Raw genomic sequence first — 24643 nt, 5'->3', positions numbered from 1 at the left:
TGATAGGGATAATAATGGAATCTAACCCAACAGACACCTGAAATAATATTTCTAAAGTGCTTAGCAGTGTGCCTGGTACATAACAGTCACGTAATTGTAGATGTTTTCAAGTTATTCCTTTTAGAGTAGAGAGTGAGAGTGTGAATGTACCTGTAGTCAAGGAAAATAAGTTAAGGGCATAGAAAACATGTAAATATGCTGTTTGAGGTAGTCCCTCTCATTTGATTGTGCTTATTTGATTTTCTGTGTGATAAAAGAGGCAACATCAGGAAGGTTTATTTTCAAATTATACTTCTGACACTTATGAGCTGTGAGGTTCATGGAAAATCATTTAATCTTTCTTAGCCTCAGTTTCCCCATTTTTAAAAATGAATGACATTGTACTATATGGCTTCTAAGAAGTTGTAGTTCTATGATTCTAAAGCTCAGAATGGGAATGTGGGACTGACTAAGAAGTGATTAAGGTATGAAATTCCATTTCTGTGTCCAGATGGAACATATAGTTGATGTTCTCCCCTTTTCTTATTCTTGGAAACGGTGCAATGTAATATTTACTCATTGTAGTAACATTGGAAAGAAAGTAGATGAGGAGTACATTGATGCTTTTGTATTTCTATCCAAGTTTGGGAAGAACTCTTGGGTCATCAATCCTTTAATCTCCAAAGAGAATTACAAGACTTTACCTCATATGTTATCAACAATTGAGCCATCATGGTTGCAAATCAGATTCTCCCAAGTTTCCCACATGGCTACTTGGACAGAAATCAGAAAAGCAATATTTCCACATGCTCAAAGGATTGGTCCATAAATTGTCATTACATAAATAAAATATTATTCCAAAATCAATCTTACATAAAAAATACAATTATACATTAATTGAACCAAGTAAGATGATGACAAAATATTGAATTCCAGATTTACAGTTAAATTAATCTTTTCATTCATATCTAGATGACCTCTTGATTAGGTTTACAAATGTGACTACATTATCTCCAACTTTGGCTATTCCTACCAAGGTAGAAACAATTTAGGTCAAGGATCTGACCAATTGAACAAAAATATATGTAGACTTTGAACTCTACTCTTTATCCTGATCTAGAATAGATGCTGATAAGGAAACATAGGAAGCCATCTCAAATAGTAACCTTCCAAGAAAAGAGCTGTTGAGAAGTGAAAGATTCTGAAAGATGAACCTTTATGATCTGTTGGGGGTGATGGGTTAGCAAAGAGCAAAGAAAAACTACAGCAAGAAATAGAGCATGTGTCCACATTGCCTCCTGTGGTTTGATTCTGTGTTGCAACATGGTTCCATTAAGAGTATTAGAGGAACAGATCTGCAGTACTGGGGACAAGAGAGCCAGCATATGTAGTTCTTTCCCCCAGGGGAAAGAGCTACTCTCTTGGGAGATGATAAAACCTTCTGCTTTCCAGAGAAAGTCTCCCTTTCTTACAACCAGAAAAAAAAAAGAAGACAGGCTCACACAAATGGTTACGTATTTACCTATTAGTTTAATTAATATTAAAAATATTTTGCACTGACCTATGATCTCACTATTCACCACCTCGAAGAATCAGAGATATTAATTGTTGAAGTATTCTATACTCAATCCTTAGCTTATAAGTATTGACTATCAAAGATTAAAGTTAACACATCTAACAGCAATGAATGTTTATCATGGTGTTTCAAGAGTTTTCTGACACAAAGAGGAGAAAATACCTCCATTAATATAATTGTGAAATTTAAACAAGTATATACTTAGAAGCTAGGGTATATGATGGGAAATCATTTTCCCTTATTCCTGCAAGGCACAATGACCCTATTTAAGAGGAAATTAATTATGTTGTATATTCAAAGGCAGCAGGGCAAAGTCCCCAACATGTGCAGACTGACCTTTGACTCAAGAATGATATGCACCTGATCTTCACTTGCTGACTAGAATCAATTGACAGTTTTATTTGTAAATACTATGACTCTTTAGGAAACCTGATCTTCATCTACTTTCTAGCCTAGTAAATGCCCATTCGTATGTTTTCACTAAAACCTTAATTCCATTTATGTTTCATTTTCACCAACATCTTGGGATAGAGATCCCAAGGTATATAATTATTTCATTTGAATTATCCATGTAAATATAACTTTATACCACATGAAAATATAGCAGATTTCTGATATAGAAAAGATAGACTAACAATGATATATTATTAATTTACAAAACCACCTATCTCTGCCTCCAAAATAAATAAATATAATAATAAGAAAAGAAAAATTATTTTTTCACAACTTGAGGCATCAATTTATTTAATAATTAATGAACTATAAATCATGACTTCTGGGTAAGCATGGTAGTCTGGATGCGGTAAGGTGGTAGTCTAGACGCGGGACTCTTCATCTCCCCAGCACACACCGATATAGACTACCTCAAAAGTCCTAAAAATTATTTTCAGAAGAATGGAGGAACTGTACAGTAGGGCCCAACATTGAAGGAATGTGAGATTTGTGCATTTTCACACTATAAGAGGGTGAAAAAGCTCCCACCAAAACGTGAGCCTATCAACCCTCCCCCACCCCACCTACAGAGCCAGAGCCAGCGCATGCCAGAACCAGCGAGTGAGTGAGGGGCACCTCTAGGTCCTTGGGAGCTGACTAGGACCATGGGGGACCTACCCCTGAAAGCAGCAAGACTGGAAACCCAGGCAGGCAGGGGAGCACAGACCCTGGGTTCCCCTGAGAGGATAGAGAAGAGAAGAACTGCAAAGGACTGGGGAGATTCGAGAGCTTGCCTCAGGCAAAATCCTTGCTCCTTAACTCTATACACAGAGAAACTGCCCAGCTCACTCAGATTTCTGAATAAAAAGGGAAGGTAAAACTACCATAGTGATGAATAATTATACACAGGAGCCTCAAAATCCTTCCAAAAGCAAAAAAAAACACCAAAAAAAAGACCCTCAAAAATTTTACTGAGATAAAACCCAGGCTACAGAGGAAATGCAGGACAAAATTCAAACGAAGGCAAAATATTCTTAAAAACAATAACAACAACAACAACAACAACAACAACAAAACAAAAAAGAAAATAAAACAAACAAAAAAAACAGAAATTGTCCACAAGCTCTGGAAGAATTTAAATTGGAGCTTACCAAAAAGATGAAAGCCTTCTCCAATTGATAAATGGGCAACGGACATGAACAGGCAGTTCTCAGCCAAAGAAATCAAAACTATTAATAAACACATGAAGAAGTGCTCTACATCTCTTATAATCAGAGAGATGCAAATCAAAACAACTCTGAGGTATCACCTCAAACCTAGAAGATTGGCTAACATGACAGCTATGGAAAGTAGTGAATGCTGGAGGGGATGTGTCAAAGTAGGGATATTAATTCATTGCTGGTGGAGTGGTGAATGATCTACCCATTCTGGAGGACAATTTGGAACTATTCCCAAAGGGCGATAAAAGACTGTCTGCCCTTTAATCCAGCCATAGCACTGCTGGGTTTGTACCCCAAAGAGCAAAAAGACTTGTACAAGAATATTTATAGCTGAGCTCTTTGGGGTAGCCAAAAATTGGAAAATGAAGGGATGCCCTTCCATTGGAGAATGGCTGAACAAATTGTGGTATATGTTGGTGATGGAATACTATTGTGCTAAAAGGAATAATAAAGTAGAGGAATTCCATGGAGACTGGAACAAACTCCAGGAAATGATGCAGAGCAAAAGGAGCAGAACCAGGAAAACATTGTACACAGAGACAGACATAATGTGATACAATCGAAGGTAATGGACTTCTCCATTGGTGTCAATGCAGTTTCCCTGAACAATCTGCAGGGATCTAACAAACACTATCCACAAGCAGAGGATAAGAACCAAGAATAATCTATCCATCAAAACTGACTATATACTTCCAGTGGAAAGTATGGGCTTTCAAGAAAATAGAAGATTTCCAAGTATTTGTAAAGAAAAGACCAGAACTAAGTGGAAAGTTTGATTTTCAAAAAACAAAGATCAAGAGAAACATGAAAAGGTAAATATTTAACAGAGGGAAAAGGAGACTTTTTTTTAATTTAAACTCTCTTCTTTAACAGCTGCAATTAGATCAACTTATATATTAATATATGGGGAAAATATTATCTGTAACTCCCCCAAAATTATATTCATTATTATAGTAATTAGAAGAATCACTCATAGGAAAAGACTGGGGCATTAAAAGCTATAAAACAATATGCAAAAAAGGAAAAAGAATGGGGGAAATAGATGATGGTACAAAGAGATACTTGAAGAAATAAAATAAATAGAATGATCTTTGTCACACAAAGTTACAAATGGGAATGGGAGGGGAAGAATACTCTAATAAGAGGAAGAGGCAATTAGTTAAAATTCGAACATTACTCTCAGTGAAATCAATTTGGACAGGGAAGAGCATCTAGATCCATTGGGAACTTGAAGTCTATCATATCCTACAGGGTAAGGAATAAGGGAAAACTAAGGGGGGAGGGGAAGGGGGAAGGAACTTAACAGATCCTAAAAAAACAAGAAGGGAATAAAAAGGGAGGGGCCAGAAAGGGAAGCAAATTAAGGGAAGGGAATGGGGGATTGATTAAAAGTAAACCACTGGTTTAAAAGGATATAGCAAAAAAGGAGAAAGGACAGAATTAGGAGAGTATATCAAAATACTAGGGAATTCACAAGTGACAATCATAACTTTGAATGTGAATGGAATGAACTCACCCAAAAAATGTAAAAGAACAGGAGAGTGGATTAGAATCCAGAATCCTACCATATGTTGTCTACAAGAAAAACACTTGAGGTAGATAGTTACTCACAAGGTCAGAATTAAAGGTTGGAGTAAGACTTATTTGTCCTCAATTGATAGAAAGAAGGCAGGAGTTGCAATCATGATATAAGACAAAGCCAAAGTAAAAATAGATCTGTTTAAAAGGATAGGTTAGGTAAATACATCCAGATAAAAGGAAGAATAGATAATTAGGAAGTATCACTAATCAACATGTATGCAACAAATGGTTTAGCACCCAAATTTCTAAAGGAGAAACTGGTAGAATTGAAGGAGGAAATAGATAGTAAAAGTATCTAGTGGGAGAACTGAACCTACCACTAACAAGTTTAGATAAATCAAATAAATAAATAAATAAGAAAGAGTTGAAAGAGGTGAATTAAATCTTAGAAAAAGTAGAGTTGATAGATATATGGAGAAAAATAAATAGGGACAAAAATGGATAAACCTTCTTTTCAGCAGCACATGGTACATTCACAAAGATTGACCATATATTAGATCATAAAAACATGGCATACAAATGCAGAAAAGAAGAAATAATAAATGCAACCTTTTCAGGTCATAAGGCAATAAAAATAATGATCAGTAAGGGTACATGGAGAGCCAAAATAAAAATTAATTGGAAATTAATATGATTCTCCAAAATCTGTTAGAGAATAAATCATAGAAACAATTAATAATTTCTTTGAAAAAAATGACAATGATGAGACATCCTTTCAAACTCTATGGGATGCAGCCAAAGCAGTATTCAGGAGAAAATTTATATCCTTGAGTTCATATATTAACAAATTATGAAGGGCAGAGATCAATGAATTAGACAAGTAAATCAAAAAACTTGAAAGCCAATTAATCAAAAAACCCCAGAAGAAAACCAAATTAGAGATCCTAAAAATTAAGAGAGAAATTAATAAAATCGAGAGTGATAGAAATATTGAACTAATAAATAAGACTAGAAGCTAGTATTTTGAAACAAAAAGACAAACAATATAGACAAAGTCAATCTTATAAAAAAGAGGAAAGGAGAAAACCAAATTAACAGTTTCAAGGATGGAAAAGGAGAACTCACCTGCAATGAAGAGGAAATTAAGGCAATCATTAAAAACTATTTTGCCCAATTATATGACAATGATTATGCAAATCTAAGTGATATGGATGAATATCTACAAAAATATAAATTGCCTAGATCAACAGAAGAAGAGATAGAATTTTTAAATAATCCCATATCAGAAAAAGAAATCAAACAGGCCATCAAAGAACTCCCTAAGAAATAATCCCTAGGGCCAGATTGATTCACAAGTGAATTCTATCAAACATTCAAAGAACAGCTAATCCTAATATTATATAAACTATTTGACATAATAAGCAAAGAGGGAGTTCTACCAAATTCCATTTACAACACAAATATGGTACTGATTCCAAAGCCAGTCAGGTCAAAAACAGAGAAAGAAAACTACAGACCAATCTTCTTAATGAACATAGATTTAAAAATCTTAAATAGGATACTAGCAAAAAGACTCCAGCAAATCATCATGAGGGTTAATCACTATGATCAGGTGGGATTTATACCCAGCATGCAAGGATGGTTCAATATCAGGAAAACCATCCATGTAATTGACCATATCAACAAGGAAAACAACAAAAATCACATGATTATCTCGATAGACACAGAAAAAATCTTTGACAAAATAAAACACTCATTACTATTGAAAACACTAGAAAGAATAGGAATAGAAGTGTCTTTACTAAAAATAATAAACAGTATTTATCTAAAACCATCAGCCAACTGTAGCAGTCAGATTGCCTTAAAAGAGAACATGCTCAGTCTTGAGCATGCGCAGTATTGCTCATGGCTGGGAAGGCCTCTGACCCTTGACCCCAGCTTCTCCCAGGTTAGGCGGGAAAACAAGTTTCTTTGTTCTCGCCTGGTTAAGAGAAACCACACCTATGCCTTGTCATTGACCAATGAGGGTCATCCCTATGTACTACGTAGCAAATGGTATTTATGGCCCAGCAAGCTCCGCCTCGCCCCTCTCTCCCCTCTCTTCTCTTTCAGGCTAGCTGATGGCTGTCCTTGCAGGAGCTTGGCCTCTGGCCAAGCTCCATCTTTAATCTTTCTCTATTCACCTCTCTGACCTGTGTGGTATTAATAAAGACTCATTCTGACCACCTCATATCTCTAATAGGACTCCGTCACTCCCCTCGTGGTATCAAAAACTTCTATCCTGTCTCTATCTTCCTACCTTGTGGCTTCTCTCCCCTCTGAGAGAGACCACAGCCAACATCATTTGAAATGGGGACAAACTAGATTCATTCCCAATAAGATCAGGAGTGAAACAAGGATGCCCATTATCACCTCTATTATTTAACATTATACTAGAAACACTAGTAGTAGCAATTAGAGAAGAAAAAAGAAATTAAAGATATTAAAATGGGCAATGAAGAGACCAAGCTATCACTCTTTGCAGATGATATGATCGTCTACTTAAAGAATCCTACAAAATCAATTAAAAGGCTAGTGGAAATAATCAACAACTTTAGCAAAATTGCAAGATAGAAAGTAAATCCACATACATCATCAGCATTTCTATGTATCTCCAACACATCTCAGCAGCAGGAACTGGAAAGAGAAATGCCATTCAAAACCTCCTTAGACAATATAAAATACTTTGGAATCTATCTGCTGTGACAAACACTGGAACGATATGAACACAACTACAAAACACTTTCCTCTCAACTAAAACTAGATCTGAGCAATTGGAAAAATATTAACTGCTCATGGGTAGGACAAGCTAACATAATAAAAATGAGCATCCGAATTAAACTTATCTATTTAGTGCCATACCCATCGAACTTCCAATAAACTTTTTTTACTGAATTAGAAAAAACCACAACAAAGTTCATTTGGAAGAACAAAAGATCAAGGATATCCAGGGAAATAATGAAAAAAAAATACAAAGGAAGATGGACTTGTGTAGTAGAGGTGGGCCTCCTCTTCCCCTTGTTTGTCTTTGCATCAGACAAAGATGTGGATTAACCTTTACCCATCTGGGGACCAAGGTTGGAACAGTAAACACAAAGGAAGCATGATAGCATCAGTGAAAAGCAAATTGTGATAAGGCAAGCCTCCTCTTCCCCATGTTTGGATTTGCATTAGACAAAGATGTGGATTAACCTTTGAACACCTACCTATCCCTGAACCAAGGTTGGGTTCCTGGAATGTAAAGTCATAAATTTCTGTGGTTTTTGCCTATATAAACTCTGTGTGAAGCAAATAAATTTGTCACTATGCTTTTCATATAGTGTCCATTCTCTCTTTTGTTACCCTCATTTTCGTTACCCCAAGTAGGATCACACAGGACTGGCCGATCCTGTGAGTAGAAGACTACAGACTTGCAGTACCAGATCTCAAAATATAATATAAAACAGTGGTCATCAAAACAATATGGTATTGGCTAAGAGACAGAAAGGAGGATCAGTGGAATAGACATGGGGTAAGTGACTTCAGCAAGACAGTCTATGACAAGCCCAATGATCCAAGCTTTTGGGACAAAACCCCACTATTTGATAAAAACTGCTGGGAAAATTGGAAGACAGAATGGGAGAGATTAGGTCTGGAACAAGACCTCACACACTACACCAAGACAATCTCAGAATGGGTGAATGATTTGAATATAAAGAAGGAAACAATAAGTAAATTTTGTGAACACAGAATAGTATACATGCCAGACCTTTGGGAAGGGAAAGATTTTAAAACCAAGCAAGACTTAGAGTCACAAAATATGAAATAAATAATTTTGACTACATCAAATTAAAAAAGTTGTTGTACAAACAAAACAAATGTAACCAAAATCAGAAGGGAAATAACAAACTGGGAAACAATCTTCATAACAAAAACCTCTGACAAAGGTCTAATTACTCAAATTTACAAAGAGCTAAATCAATTGTACAAAATATCAAGCCAATCCTCAATTGATAAATGGGAAAGGGACATGAATACACAATTTTCAATCAAAGAAATCAAAACCATTAATAAACACATGAAAAAGTGTTCTAAATCTCTTATAATCAGAGAGATGGAAATCAAAACACCTTTGAGGTATCACCTCACACCTAACATTGGCTAACATGACAGCAAAGGAAAGTAATGAATGCTGGAGGGGATGTGGCTAAGTTGGGACATTAATTCATTGCTTGTGGAGTTGTGAATTGATCCAACCATTCTAGAGGGCAATTTGGAACTATGCCCAAAGGGCGATAAAAGAATGTCTACCTTTTGATCCAGCCATAGCACTGCTGGGCTTGTACCCCAAAGAGATAATAAGGAAAAAAGACTTGTACAAGAATATTCATAGCTGCGCTCTGTGGTGGCAAAAAAATGGAAAATGAGAGGATGCTTTTCAATTGGGGAATGGCTGAACAAATTGTGGTATATGTTGGTGATGGAATACTATTGTACTCAAAGGAATAATAAATTGGAGGATTTCCACAGGGACTGGAACAACCTCTAGGAACTGATGCAGAGCGAAAGGAGCAGAACCAGGAGAACAATGTACACAGAGACTGATACAGTGGCAATACAATGTTCCTGAACAATCTGGAGGGATCTATGAGAAAAACCACTATCCACATGCAGAGGAAAAAATGTGGGCATAAAAACACTAAAGAAAAACAACTGCTTGACTACAGGGGTGAAGGGGATATGATTGGTTAATGTAGACTCTAAATGAACATCGTATTGCAAATACCAACAACATGAAAATGGTATCAGATCAAGGACACATGCAATACCCAGTGGAATTGCACGTCAGCTATTGGCAGGGTGGCAGGAGGGGAGAGAAGAATAGAAAATGATTTTTGTTTCCAAGGAATAATGTTTGAAATTGACCAAATATAAAAATAATATTTTAAAAAAGAAAATAGAAACATGTACAAAAAATAAATTATAAGTCATGAATAAGAAACAATGAAAGGAGATGACTATAAGTGAGGAATACTGAGAAAAGTCAGCTTTGCTATATAATAATCAGGAGGTGTAATGATGTACAATTTAGCAGGAAAGATGGAATGGAGACATCTAACCTAACTAAATCATAGAATGTTGTCCTTAAACTATGTTATGCCAGAAACTGAATATAAGTTTTATAGCTGAGAAATTGAAAACTACTTTCCTTAAAGACTTCATATCCAAGTTATTTAATCATATTATAATTATGTATTACTTAATTTTGTTCAGTTGTTTTAGTCATATCTGCATCTTTTTTACCTCATATTTGGAAGATTTTCTTGGGAAAGAAACTAGAATGGTTTGCTATTTTCTTCATTAACTCTTTTTATAGATGAGAAACGGAGGCAACCAAAGCTTAGATTTCTCTGGTGTCTACAGTGAGTAAGTCTCAGAAGTCAGCTTTGAACTCATAAAGATGAATCTTCCTGATTCCAAACCCAATGCTCTATTCTGGAACAATTTTATAGGAATAATGTCTATTTTGGAGCCAAAGGGCCCAAGTTGAAATCTCACTTCTGTCACTTACCTTTGGAACCATGATCAAGTCAGTTAATTGATCTAGGTCTCAGTTTCTACATAATTTCTTATTCCCCTCTCATTTCTCCATCTATATTCTTTTCAACTTTAAAGTTTGATACAAAACACAATGAACTTAAAGTATTTCAAAAAATGGATAGAGTAGGACAACACAGTTGCATTTTTCCTTATTTCTAACATGTCTCAGTGCAGTGTTCTATTATCTATAAGAGAGAAATTAAAATTGAAATAGCCAGTTCTAAATATAGTCAAGGACTGAATCATAACTGTCAACAGTAAAATATCAGAACTTCATTAAGCCTTAGTTGAAATGCCCATCTGGCCTGAAAGGTTAATCTATTTAGAAGGCAAGCAGTAATCATATGGAATGTTCATAAAGATACATGCAATTACAGTATGCAGTCTGTCAAATGGAATAGATTACATCTCAGTTGATGAGAAAAAAGTGATTAGGTTGACTTCTTATAATTAAGAAATACTCTTAGATCAAGTTCAATTTTATAAATGAAGAATTTATCATTGAATTTAATATTCTACAAAATCTTTCTCCAAAGCTCAGCATGACATGGAGATAATATTGAACTCTGGAAATCTCAAGCCAGTAAATATTAGGTCTAGCATATTGTATTGATTGAGAATCTTGATCCCTAGAGATTACATTTCCCACAATCCCCCTTTCCTTTTCCTGTTGTGTGTCATTGGTTAATTTGGTATTCAGTTTTGACTTCCTCCACACTGGTGGTCTCTCTTGGAAGGCCCCTCTCTCTGGCTGGTACCAACATGGAGAAGGGAGTGTTTTTTTATCCTTTATTTGATTTTTTTAAAATTTCTCTTCGCTCTAAGTGGATTTTAATGAAGAATATTAAAATAATTCTTGGAGTATTGAATATTAATTTTAATCTTTACATTTTTTTTGTCTTATGAAGGGACTTTAGAACTCAGGGCGTTTTTTCTTTTTTAAAGCCAGCAGGTTCTGCCCAGGCTGCAGGCTAGCTTTCTCCTTCCCCACTTTGGAAGCAGCTGCTTCCAGTAGCTGTTAGCAATTGGCATTAAAGCACCAGCTTGCCCAAACTCCACAGTTTAAAACTGCTACTGGTTTGGAACCAAAAGCTGCTCCTGCCAGCTACCCAGACCCTGGTGGAGTGGCCAGGCTTTGGCCTCCCCCTCCCCCATGGTTTCAAGCCTCTGCTAACATGCACAGCCCAAATACCTCCAGCCTAGCTCCAGCTGAAGCAACTGCTGCTCCTACCAGTTCTACCCCTCATTTTACTGCTTTACCTCAGTGCTGTTTTCTGGTGCCACCCTGCCCCATCCAGCCCCAGGCCAGTGTGGGAAGGCAATATTTTTCCCTGCTGGGCTGCTCTTTGCCTAGGCAGGGAGAATCCTGACACTCTTTCACCCCAATCCCCCAGCCCCAGGCCAGAACAGAAGGAAAGCCCATTTTCCCCACTGGGCACCTGGTTGTCTATTAGCCTCTACCAGCCCTTTTGCCTTGGCAGGGAGGTTCCTGGCCCTCTTTCAACTCAAGCCACTTCCCTGATTTACCAAACCTGTCTTACTTCCATCTCTCTCAATCTCCCACCCATTTGTGTAGTCATATCCTCCATTTTGGTTTCTGACAGTCCCTTACAACACCCCTTACCCTGAAACACACCTCAAACCATGCCCCTAACCACACCCAGTTGTAGTGCCCCCTCTTGGCAACTAGTGGTCAATATTGAACACAATTTTTTTCCCCTTTTCCTGCTTAGCTGCACTGACTGTTTGCTGCCACCAGAGGGGAGCAACAAATAAATACTTAAATAATTTTTTTTTAATTTTTTAGGAATAAAAATCCAATAAAATCATAAAAATAAAATAAATAAGCTAAATACCTCTCACTCTATCCCTGCCATTTATAATAATAAAAAATAATAATTAAAAATAAATTAATATACATTTTTAATTAAAATGCTAAGCAGCATAAGTGCTACCATGCATGAAATACTTCTGTTTTTTGCCCAGTTAGAGGCATGTAAAATTATGAATTCCCTCCTTCTCCTTGTACTTCTAAGATATTTTGTTTTTCTGATCTTTAATATTAAAACAAAAATGCTACTATACAAGAGATGAAAGCAGAAATATAGGATCATAGGCAAATTCAATTGGAAAATACGAACATAACTTACATAATCTAATGAAAGGTACTAATCCCATCCAAAACAAGTCTGAATTTTGTGAGCCTGTTCCTGAACCATAAATAAAGGACAATTCTATTTCTCCTGAAATGGAGATGACACACCCCTCTTGTATGCATCATGAACAGACCCTTCTCTCTTGTACTCTGCAAAATCTCTCTCATGCTCTGTAATTCCTGCCTGATTTTACCTGCCATGATCATTCTTCTAATCCCCCATCCTCTCCTGTCCCTTCTCCCACCCCACAACCAGCCCCAGTCCCAAAGAAATCTTATGCTGCTACAGTACTTGTTCATACTCATGTTGCCTCGGTATCCTCACAGTCAACTTCTAAAGAATCACAGCCATCAAATGACTCCTATGGAAACCTTTTCCCCTTAAGGGAAGTGCCCCAAATAGGAAGCAATGGGAATGTGCTGACTCTAAGACACTATATACCTTTTACCCCTCAAGAAATTAGAGAACTGAAATATAATATACCTCATTTTGAATGCAAACCTTTGGTGGTGACCAAGAAAATTGTTGATAATTTTTATCAATATGACCCATCCTTTAGGGTGTTGAGAATTTGCTCAATGCTTCTCTAACAGAAAGTGAGAAAAATAAGATAATCTCTCATGTTAACAAGGTTCAGGGGCATGGTGCAGCACACTGTCCAGCTCAGGATCCTGCATGGGATTATAACAGTCCTGAGGACTGGTTGCAATTAAATCATTGTAGGGAGGCCATTATAATAGCTATGTGAGAATTCTCTGAGTATAAGGAAGCATGGTCAAAATTTGAAAGGTTTTGACACTCTGATGATGAGACACCCTCATAATTCATGGATAAGTTCATTGAGCTTGGGGGTCAGTACCTAGAACTTGATATTTCTAAAGACAAAAATATTAAGCAAATAAAGAGACATTTTGTCAACAACTCTTGCAAGGTGGTCTACGATTATTTTAAGACTCATTGCCCACAATGGCCTCAGATGGGTCTTGAAGAGTTGAGGAAAACTACTGCTTATGTCTTTAAAGGCCAAAAAGAAAAACAGGAAGAGGCTAATTATGTAATAGAAATCTTGGATAAAGAAATCAGATCTTTAAAGTATAGGTTTGATATCCAAGAAAAAGGGCATGATTCTCAACCTGTGGCTCTAGACCCTCTCCAAGAACCTGTCAGTCCCTTACCTGATACTTTTGTCAGAGGAAGGGCCACATAATGATGAATTGTAGGAATTTACTCAAGACAATAAGAAATAATACCCACTGTAGAAATTCTCAAAGACACAATTATAGGAATAATAATTACAATGGTAATTTCAGGAGCCATCATTTAGGCCTGATAATAATAATTCTAGGGACATAAAACAGGCACATGTCACCTCATACCAAATGACCCCACAGCAGTATATCTTTAGAGGATCTCTTCCCTGAACCACCCAGGGTGCTACTACATCTGAGGAGTAGCCCAAAGTACTACTTAAATATTATGAAAGTATATGAGGGGAAGGGGGGTTGGGACACAGGTATCATAGGATATAACCTTTGATTTTTCAGACCCTGACATCTTATGGCTTGTTGTCCCTATCTACTGCCCCCCCCATACTGATGATCCCCATGTAACATTAAAGGTTGGTAACACCTATTATAATTCTCTTTTGGACACTGGAGCTTCCCATCTATATTGAAGAAAATATCTTATTCAGATTTCAATTCCATTGGCTCAATTAATGTCATGGGGGTATCAGGGACACCCCTAAAGGTTCCCAAACTTTCATCTAGAAGATTGTCCATTGGACTCCTTAGTGTGGAACACTTTTCTCTTAATGCCTGGCTACAGTATAAATTTTCTGGGGAGAGATCTTTTATGCAAGCTTAGGGCCACAATAACTTGCTCTCCCAATGGCTCTATGCCACTAGACCTGCCGGAGGAATCATTAACTTTACTCCCTGTACTTCTTTCAGATGTGCATGAAACAAAGGACACTCCTATTTTTCAGATCCCAACTGATATAGCTATGTCTCTCTGGGCCACATCATCTTCTGATGTTGACCTAATTAAATTGGCTGTCCCTGTCCAAATTCAAACAAAATCTAGTCCACCTCCTTCCATTCCTCAATACCTCCTTTCGAAGGAGGCAATTGATGCTATTGCAACTGTCACAAATTCCCTGATTGACCAAGGCTTCATAATTCCTTGTCAATATGAATATAATATGCCCATCCTGCCTGTTAAAAAGCCAAAACTGGGGACCGATGGCAAGCATCTCTATTGATTTGTGCTGGATCTAAGAACTGTGAACAGTTATGTTATAAAGAGAAACCCTGTGGTTTATAACATAAATACTGTTATTTCTTCTATTCCTAGCATAGCTAAATACTTTACAGCAGTATATCTGACCACAAAAATATGGGTTTCAAGACTGTGAATTGTCCAAACTATAAAGATAATTTTTAGTGTCTTGATTTTATATCAAAAATACGTGGTCGCCATGGGAAAAATTCCCAAATATGAAATACCCAAGTCAGGTGGGTTTTATGGAGATTTTAATTAATATAAATGAAGGAATTAAGGAAAGGGAAAGAGACAAAGTATGAGGAAATAGTAGGAAAAGGCTAGGGCCTAGGCCAATGACCTAGGCCTTTCTCTTTAAGAGAGAAACTAAGTCAGTCTTTAATCACTCACCACAAGATTTTTCCAAGCAAAACTCTAGTGTTCAGAGACCAAACAGCCTCCTCTGACTCCTGATCTCTAATTTAGCTACCAAAGTTCAACTAATTCCAGAGCCCTCCAGCTCCTTCCTTTTAAAGAAAATTTTCTATTGTGTCACCTCTCCTAAATTTTTAGGTCTACAAATCACAGTAGATGCTTTTCCTAGGACAGCCCATTCTTAGTTTTTAGTTCTCACCTTCTCTGGGTAGATTATATCTTCTGAGTACTTCACACCTATTTGCTAATCTTGCCCTTTGTAAGTTGCTTGACCTTTTAGTGATTAATTTGACCTTCATAGGTACTTAGCACCCTTTTGTATTAGATCTAAAAATAGAACTAGCTTAAGGTTCTATCTTTTGTATAAGTATGGGTTGGAGACTTTTTCTCATTGGGAGTTTACAGCTTTATCTTCCCCTAAAGTATGCCTTAGTATTGGTGGAGTAATGTTAGAGTTCCCAATACATTCCTGACCAAGTACCTCCATTGTTTAAATGGGGAATAACCTTAACTGTAAACTTAAGATAATGTTCCAAGATAGAGTCTAAGAAATTTTAAGATTCACAATGTGCTTGGCTTTCTTTTATATACCTATACATTAGAACTCCAGGCGTATCTTTGCTTTTGCCTGGAAAGGCTTCCAGGGGACCTGGGATCATTTGCTACAAGGGATTGTGGATAGCCCTACCCTGTTCACACAATTCTTAACTGCTGATACAGATGCCATAAAACTTAAATACAGACATTTAATTCAGTATATAGATGCTTTGCTCTTGGCTTCACCAAATGCTGAAGAATGCCAAGAGGATAGCAAGCACCTTCTTTTAGAACTACATAAGGGAGGCCACAAGGTCTCCAAAGACAAAGTTCAGTGGTGTCTCCCCAAGGTACAATATTTAGACTTCATTCTAACTGCTGGGTCCAATTTTATTTCTTCTAATCATTATAATCTTCTAATCTTCTAATCATATCTAATCATAATCTAATCATAATAATCATAATCAAATTATGATATTATGATGAAAAATATTGAAAATATCCAAAATCTTGGCACTCCTACCACTAAAACGCAATTGAAGGCTATTCTTGGAGCAACAGAATTTTGTCAGCAGTAGATTCCTTGCTATGAGGAAATCACTAAGCCACTTGTAGCACTTATAAAAAAAAATCAGTCCCTGAACCACTGAATTTAGAAATAGAACACCTAACAGCTCTTTCAAGTTCAAAACAAGCTATCTTGTCTGCCCCTGGTCTAGACATCCCAAATTATAATAATTACCTTATATGTTCAAGAGCTGAAAGGGGTAGCTTCAGGTGTTCTAACTCAACTTTTGGGAGCTGCTCAATGCCCAGTAGCTTATTAATCATTCCATCTTGAACTAGTAGTTGCTGGAGCACCACCATGCCTTAGAGGAGAGGCTCCAACAGCCTTATGGTAACCAAATCTGCCGATTTGTTATTAGGATAACCTTTGACCATAATGTGCCCCCATGAGGTTGAGGCATTGTTATTAAGACATAGGACACAGGCATTTTCTGACCAAAGGATTACTAGGTATGAGATAACCTTATTGAACAATGAACATATCACATTAAAAAGCTGTGGAGTTCTTAATCCTGCAACCATGTTCCCTGATTTGCCAACTTCTGGAGAAACTTTACACAATTGTACATCTTTAGTGTCCATTGTTGATAAACCTCATAATAATTTACTGGACACCCCTTTGGATAATTTGGATTTAATATTATTTACAGATGGTTCTTCATTTATAAAGGATAGCGTGCACTATACAGGACCTGAGGTGATTACCCAATTTGATTCTCTGTAGGCAGCTTCCTTGCCCTCAAATGTAAGCAAACAGGGTACAGAACTCACAGCTTTGAAATATGCCTGTATCATTGCAAAGGATAAAAGAGTCACAATTTACATAGATTCCCATTATGCCTTTGGCATATGTCACGCCAAAGGCATGGTATGGCTTCAGAGGAGCTTCTTAACAGCAGTTGGAAAATGTATTTCTAATGCAAACCTTATTACTGAACTTCTTTCTTCCATCCAGATCCCCAAAGCAAAGCTATTGTTCACTGCTCTGCACACTCAGGTGGCACTGACCCTGTCTCCAGGGGAAATAGCCAAGCAGATATGGCAGCCAAACTAGCAGCTTTAGAAGGACCTGATTAATTATGCCACTAACAATTACTGATAATTTGGATTAATCCCTTTCTTATAATGACAAGGAAGTGGAAAAATGGAAGCAAAGATTCAAAGCAAAACAGATTAATGGAGTATGGGTATCATCCAATGGCAAATCCTTGCTCCCTAAAGCTTTCTATAACCAGATTGGTCACTCCATTCATAAACATGGCCATTTTGACACTCAAGGAAATGTAGACTTTGTTAAAAAGAATATGGATAGCATCTGGAATAACTACAATTGCCTCCAAAGTATGTATAGCTTGTTCTAACTTCCAGGCCTTTAATCAACATGCCTTTCAAGGAAAAGATTTTAGTGCACATCCTCTTGATTACACACTGTTTGAGAACCTACAAATTGACTTTATCTCTATACCAAAAGCTAGACAGTATAAGTTTTGTCTGGTCATAGTGGATCAATTCACCAGGTGGCCTAAAGCATTTCCTACTGCTCATGTCACAGTGGCTTTTGTTGCCAAAGTCCTTTTGAAAGAAATTATTCCTCATTTTGGCCTGCCAGCACATATTGATTCAGATAAAGGAAGTCATTTTACCAAATCAATTTTATCACAAATTTATTCATTTTGGGAGGATAACTCCTAAATTTCATACACTATATCATCCCCAGAGCTCTGACCAAGTTAAAAGAATGAATAAAGAATTTAAGACCATGATTGGCAAAATGTGCATGGACACTCATTTAAAGTGGAATTAAAAAAAATTGCAAGAACTCAATGACTCTGGATCTGCTTTTCAAAAAGGTGTTTTAAATCCAGGTGATAGTGTGTATAAAGAATTTTCAACACACTGGGTCGACTGAACCTGCTTATGATGGATCATTCGAGGTCCTACTAACTATATCAACAGCCATAAAAATTGGAGTGAAGGGCTCATGGATTCATTGTAGCCATGTAAAATGAATACCTTCTGTTGATGATTGCATTTTGACTATTGATTGTGATTAGACTTCTTTATTGCTGGATTTGTACTATTTTTGTTGTACTTTATTTGGTTGATCCTTGTATTTGCAAAAATTTCCTTGTAGGGCAACACATATACTACCTCAAAGAAGAAAGTATGTATTTGTGACCTATATTGACATGATGTCCCTTTTGTAACATTTTGTGCCTTTTCTAACTTTTTAAAAAAATTTTCTTGAATGTATTATTGCTTTTCTACCTCATTTGCACTCACATTGTTTTATCTACCTTATTTGCACTCACACTGAGGATCATGATAAGTCAAAGAGGAAATGAATCTTTTTTTAAAACTAATCTCTATACTTTACCTCTGTAATTGTGAAATGTATACATTTTAATATTTTGTTTTCTTTCTATATGTGTCATACAGTATTTCATTTTTTCCTCATTTTTTTGCCTTTGAAACACATCACTAGTATTGAAAAGTTTTTTTTAACTATTTTTACTTTTTGCAATAGATTAAGCTAAGATGTCCATTTACCTAGCATATAAAAACATACCCCAAAAGCTTTGGACTAAGGCAACCTACCAGTAGTTATTTAAATATTCTGAGACTTTTGCTCAATGACTATGTCTAATCAAAAGAGAAATGGACCCCAAAGGAGCATAGAACTTGATTTGCAAAAGGCCAAATGAGCACAAAAAGGTAAAAGAAACTAAACCAATCCTACAGGGATTGATGCCATTCTGCACAAAAAGCAAAATGGACTTTTGGCTGTTTAACATTTGTTAAATGCAGGACTTCCTTGTACCTTACTCTATATGAAGCATATAACATCTTTTGTTTTGGCTCAATTAAATTGGTTATATAAAGCTGTGACAAATATTATACCTGTCGACTGAGGACACACCTAGCTAACTAAATGTGAGATGTTCATCACCAAAAGTTGGTCATCAAGAGTTTAATTGTAACCAGAGCAATTCATTGAACTGTTTACTAAGCTTGAGAAAACTGTAAATTCCTTAGTCACAGAGACCATTTATATCTCTATAACCCCAATGACCAGTACAAATGCCTCATAAATATTAGCTGGATAATAAATGCTAAAAACTTTGGAATTCTAATGATCTTTTGTCAATGGAAAAAGTGATACCACCATACATGATTATGAAGAAGTTTAGCTACATATCTAATATAGTAAAATATATGAGAATAAAACAAACACCTGAGAAATATTTGTAGCAATTATTTCTTATAAAGGTCTCATAACATAGATATATTAGAAAGTGGTTCAATTTTAGAAGACTAAGGTATTCTCAAATTGATAAATAGTTAAAGTGTGGGCACAGTGTAAAAGGAAGAATTTCAAGGTATTAACAACCATATGAAAAATATTTTAAATGGTTAATTAGATAAAAGGAAAATTAAAGTAACTTTAAAGTTCCAGATTATACCTTCCTTTCTATTAAAGATGACAATAGGAAAATAACAAATGGTGAAGGAGCTGGAAGAAAAGAAATACACTTGTCCACTATTGTTGGAACTGTAAATTGGCTCAGGTATTATAGAAAAAAATTTGGAAAAATTACATAAAATGTATTATAATATTCATGCCCCTTAAATTATGTGTGGTTATTTACATAGTTCCACTTATGGGTATAATAAAATAATATAGAAATAATAAAATTTAAAATAAAATAAAGTTGAAGGTCTGGACCAGTGAGAGAGGAAAGTGAATAGAAAACCAGACATGGAGTGAGGGAGATTTGAGTTCGAATTTGGTCCCAGACACATGATAGCTGTCTGATGCTAATGCCAACTAGCTACTGTTTGCTTCAGTTTCTTCATTCATTAAAGTGAAATAATAATATTGTCTACCTCAATATTTATACAGTTTAATGCAGTACCTGACACATAGGAGGTACCTGACACATAGGAGGTGTTATATAAATGTTAACTTTTATCTTTATCAAGATATATGGACTTTTCATTTCAGTCAAAAATTGGAAACTAAGTCTTCCTATTGAGGTTGAAACATATTGTTACATAAGAATGTAAGGGATATGACTACCATATATTCATCATTAATATCAATATCAATATAGTATAAATATAAACATGAGGTATATATTGCATAAATGATGAAATGGACAGATCAGAGAAAACTAGTAGTATTTTTGCAAACTAGTACAGAGAAAATGAGCAAGACTAGAAAAAACTATTTAATATAGTTTTATATAAAAAACAAATTTGAAAAACTGTGGAACTGATCAATTCTGTGACAAACTACAATTCCAAAAAAAATTGAAAATGATCATGTCACCCCCTGACAAAGAAATGATGAACTTAAAAGACAGAAAGAGACATATTTTTGGACATGGTCAGTGTGAAAGAGAATTCAAACTCTCTTTTTTTATTTTTAATGTAATTAATCAGCAACCTTTAATTTGATCAATCAAGAATTTGAAGTGCCCCTACTTATCACTTGGTAGGTCACTACTTAAAAGAATTCACAAGTTACTTACCATGAAGTCCACAAGCACTGTCCCACCTTAGTCAGTGTTAGGCAAATTGGGAGGCTGTGATTGATTGCCATCAAGTGGGAGAGAGACAGGAAGTGATGTGGAAAATGGACTATAAAAGATGAGACAAGACAGAGAAGATTGTGCAGTCTTTTCCTCGGCTCTTTGGTGAGTGCTCTTGCTTTCAGCTGTTACTTCATTGGGACACTCTCTTCAATATGATCTCTAGTGAGGTTCTTGGTGGTCTTAGACTTGTGTATGCTCAAGATTCTCAGTGGACTGCGAGTCCACTGAGTGTCTCCTGGTTTTTCAGATTTCAATGTCCTAATTAGGACTTTGGATTTTGGTGAGACTCACTTTCAGATCCACATTTGCAGTCTAGGATTTAGGTTATTTGTAACTAGGTGATGTTTTCCTACTCCTTTCCTATATTTCATAGCTCTACCTTGATGTAAATAAAAGATGCTTACAGTCATTTTGACTGGAGAAATAATTATTTTTATAAACAGTAATGCTTCAATTATTTTAATTCATATATTTAGTCAGACCAATTCTAAATATTACACCAGTGTGGGTTTTTTACCAGACTATGCAGCTATATACTGAGGTTTTTATTTTTATTTTTTTTTCCTATCAATAGTGTATTAAAGCTTGGAGGTGGAGTCAAGATGGTGGCATAAAGGCAGCAAGGGTTCAGACCTCTGAAATCCCTTCCTTACTGATTACAAACTCAATGCTCCTAGGGAACTGAAAATCAAACCTGACAACAAAACAGAGGCAAGGAACCCTCCTGCTGGATTCAATTTAAACGGTATGCCCCACAAAAGCCAGAATTCAAGAATACATGGATTTAAGGGGAAGAAAAAGGAAGGTCCCAGGACCCCCCTTACCCCTCCCCACTTAGAGCCCTTAGCCTCCAGCAGCAGCTGGAATCTCTGGGAGGGCAAAGGAGGTGGTCTAGAAGGAGTACCTTGCAGCAAACCTGTGCCAAATTCACAGCGTCCAACACAGGTGGTGGGGAAGAAGATAGAGAAGGAGCACAGAGTGGGCAGCCTAGTTGGAGCAGTGAAGACCCTCCATATTGCTACCCCCTTCCAGGAGGTTTTGGCCTCAGGGCACATACAGCCCAACCAAGTTGGAATTAATCCCATCAAAAGTCTTCAGAGGGCACTGAAGCTCAATTACAACACCCCTCCCACATAGACTGCTAGACTTTAATGCAATCAAAGCCTCAAAAGGGCAGGGAAGCAAAAGCTCCAATACCCTTACCCTATAGACTTCACTGAGAGACTTGCTGACAAAACTCCAAGAGGAAAGACTGACAGAAAATCCCAACCCCCCCCAAAAAAAATAAAAGAGAGGAGAAAGAGTACAGACAACTGTAGGGAGTAAAGAAGTGGTAAATATGAGCAAACACTAGAAAAAGAAAAAAAAACAAAAGAAATTACAATCAACAGCTTCTATACAAACAATGAACAAAGAGCAAAGTGAACAGAGGAGGAGGGAACACCAAGCAATAAAACAGAAAAACCAGTGAATTGGACACAGGCTTTGGAAGAACTCAAAATATAATTCAAAACACAATTAAGAGAGGCTGAAGACAATTGGGAAAAGAACTTAAAAACTAAGATAAGTCAATTGGAAACAGAGGCACTTGAACTAAAACAAGTCAAAGCCAAAATCAACCAGTTTGAAAATGAAGCAAAAGAGATGAAAGATGAGGCACAGAGAATGAAAAATGACCTCCAAAGAAAATCAAACCAGAAGGAGAAGGATGACCAAAAAGCCAGGGATGAAATCCAGTCTTTAAGAACCAGAATATAACAACTAGAATCAAGTGACTTCACAAGGCAGCAGGAACCTATAAAACAAAATCGAAAGAATGAAAAACTTGGGGAAAATATTAAGCATGTCATTCACAAAACAGAAGAATTAGAAAATAGTTCCAGGAGAGACAACTTAAGAATCATTAGTCTACCAGAAGACCATGACAAAAGTAAAAGCCTGGATATAGATATAGATATAGATATAGATATATAGATATAGATATTGATATATTGATATAGATAAATAGATAGATAGATAAATGTATGCATAAATACATATATGTGTATATATACATATATATACAGCTAGAGCTAAAAAAAAGGTTAATACTAAAAGAAATGGGAAAAGAAACTGAAGGGGGTAAGTTTATATGTCACAAAGAAGCACATCATGGGAGGGGGGAGAACATCAATACACTGAATGGGTAAAGAGGTTGGAGGTAGGAAATACTCAACTTGAACATGCATTGAAATTGACACAAAGAGGGAAGAACAATCCAATCCATTGGGACCATATAGGGAATTAGAAGGGTAACAAATGGACTGGTGGGGAAGGAAGCAGTACAAGGAGGGAGAGGGTGGGGGTAGGTTAAAAAGACTGTAAAGAAAATAAGGGGGGATTAGAATGGAGGAGGGATAGAAAGGGAAGTAAAAAAAGGGTGGGAATTAGGGGGACTGATTAAAAACCAAAACTTTGGTGTAGAAGGAAATAGTGAATGAGGAAAAGTCAAGACTAGGAGTAGAAATCAAAATGCTGGGAAATACACAGCTGGTAATCATAATTCTGAATGTGAATGGAATGAACTCATCCATAAAACACAAACAAATAGTAGAGTGGTTTAGAATCCAAAACCCTACCATATGCTGTCTAGAAGAAACAGACATAAGGAAGTTAGATAAGCATAGGCTGAAAGTAAAAGGATGGAGCCAAATCTATTGGGCATCAACTGATAAAAAGAAGGCAGGAGTCACAATCATGATATCTGACAAAGCCAAAGTAAAATTAGATCTAATTAAAAGGGATAGGGAAGGTAATTACATACTCATAAAAGGCAATATAGACAATGAGGAAATATCAGTACTCAACATGTATGCACCAAATGGCATAGCATCCAGATTTCTAAAGAAGAAATTAGTAGAGCTCAAGGATGAAATAGATAGAAAAACTACACTAGTGGGAGACCTGAACCTTCCTCTTTCTGAACTAGATAAATCAAAACAAAAAATAAATAAGAAAGACGTAAGAGAAGTGAATGAAATGAATGAAATCTTAGAAAAATTAGTTAGTAGATAAGTGGAGAAAAATAAATAGGGACAAAAAGGAATTCACATTTTTTTTTCAGCAGCACATGTTACATTTACAAAAATTGACCATGTATTACGGCATAAAAACGTTGCAAACAAGTACAAAAGAGCAGAAATAATAAATGAAACTTCTCAGATCGCAATGCAATGAAAATAACAATTAGTAAGGGTACATGGAGAGGCAAATAAAATATTAAGAGGAAATTAAACAATATGATTCTCTAAAATTGATTAAAGAAGAAATCATATAAACAATAATTTCATTGAAGAAAATGACAATGATGAGACATCCTTTCAAAACCTATGGGATGCAGCAAAAGCAGTACTCGGGGAAATTTATATCTTGAGTTTATATATTAACAAACTAGAGAGGACATAGGTAAAGGAATTGGGCATGCAAATAAAAAAAAAACAACTACCAAGTGAACAAATTAAAATTCCTCAAATGAAGACTAAATTACAGATCCTAAAAATCAAAGGAGAAATTAATAAAATTGAAAGTCAATGAAATGTTGATTTAATAAATAAGACTAGAAGCTGTTACTTTGAAAAAAACAAATAAAATAGACAAAGTACTGTTCAATCTAATTCAAAAAAGGAAAGAAGAAAACCAAATTGACAATATCGCATATGAAAAGGGAGACCTCACCTCTATTGGAGAGGAAATCAAGGCAAT

At 36.1% G+C, this 24643-nt stretch overlaps 1 protein-coding gene and 1 long non-coding RNA gene across 4 annotated transcripts in view; one reads left to right on the top strand and one right to left on the bottom strand.

Annotated features, from left to right (window-relative positions):
* The window catches only part of LOC103100803 (uncharacterized), an 89375-nt gene extending 66164 nt beyond the window's left edge, over positions 1-23211 (top strand). The window contains exon 4 of the long non-coding RNA XR_008917783.1: positions 21477-23211. This is a non-coding gene — a long non-coding RNA (uncharacterized LOC103100803). The remainder of the gene's footprint in view (positions 1-21476) is intronic.
* CDH18 (cadherin 18) overlaps positions 1-24643 on the bottom strand; it is a 1512838-nt gene that overhangs the window by 1259251 nt on the left and 228944 nt on the right. The window lies entirely within an intron of this gene.

This window comes from Monodelphis domestica, chromosome 3 (assembly GCF_027887165.1).
Source record: "Monodelphis domestica isolate mMonDom1 chromosome 3, mMonDom1.pri, whole genome shotgun sequence".
Taxonomy (NCBI): Eukaryota; Metazoa; Chordata; class Mammalia; order Didelphimorphia; family Didelphidae; genus Monodelphis; species Monodelphis domestica.
The sequence above is the reverse complement of the archived record's forward strand: the minus strand, read 5'-3'. Positions and strand labels throughout refer to the sequence as shown.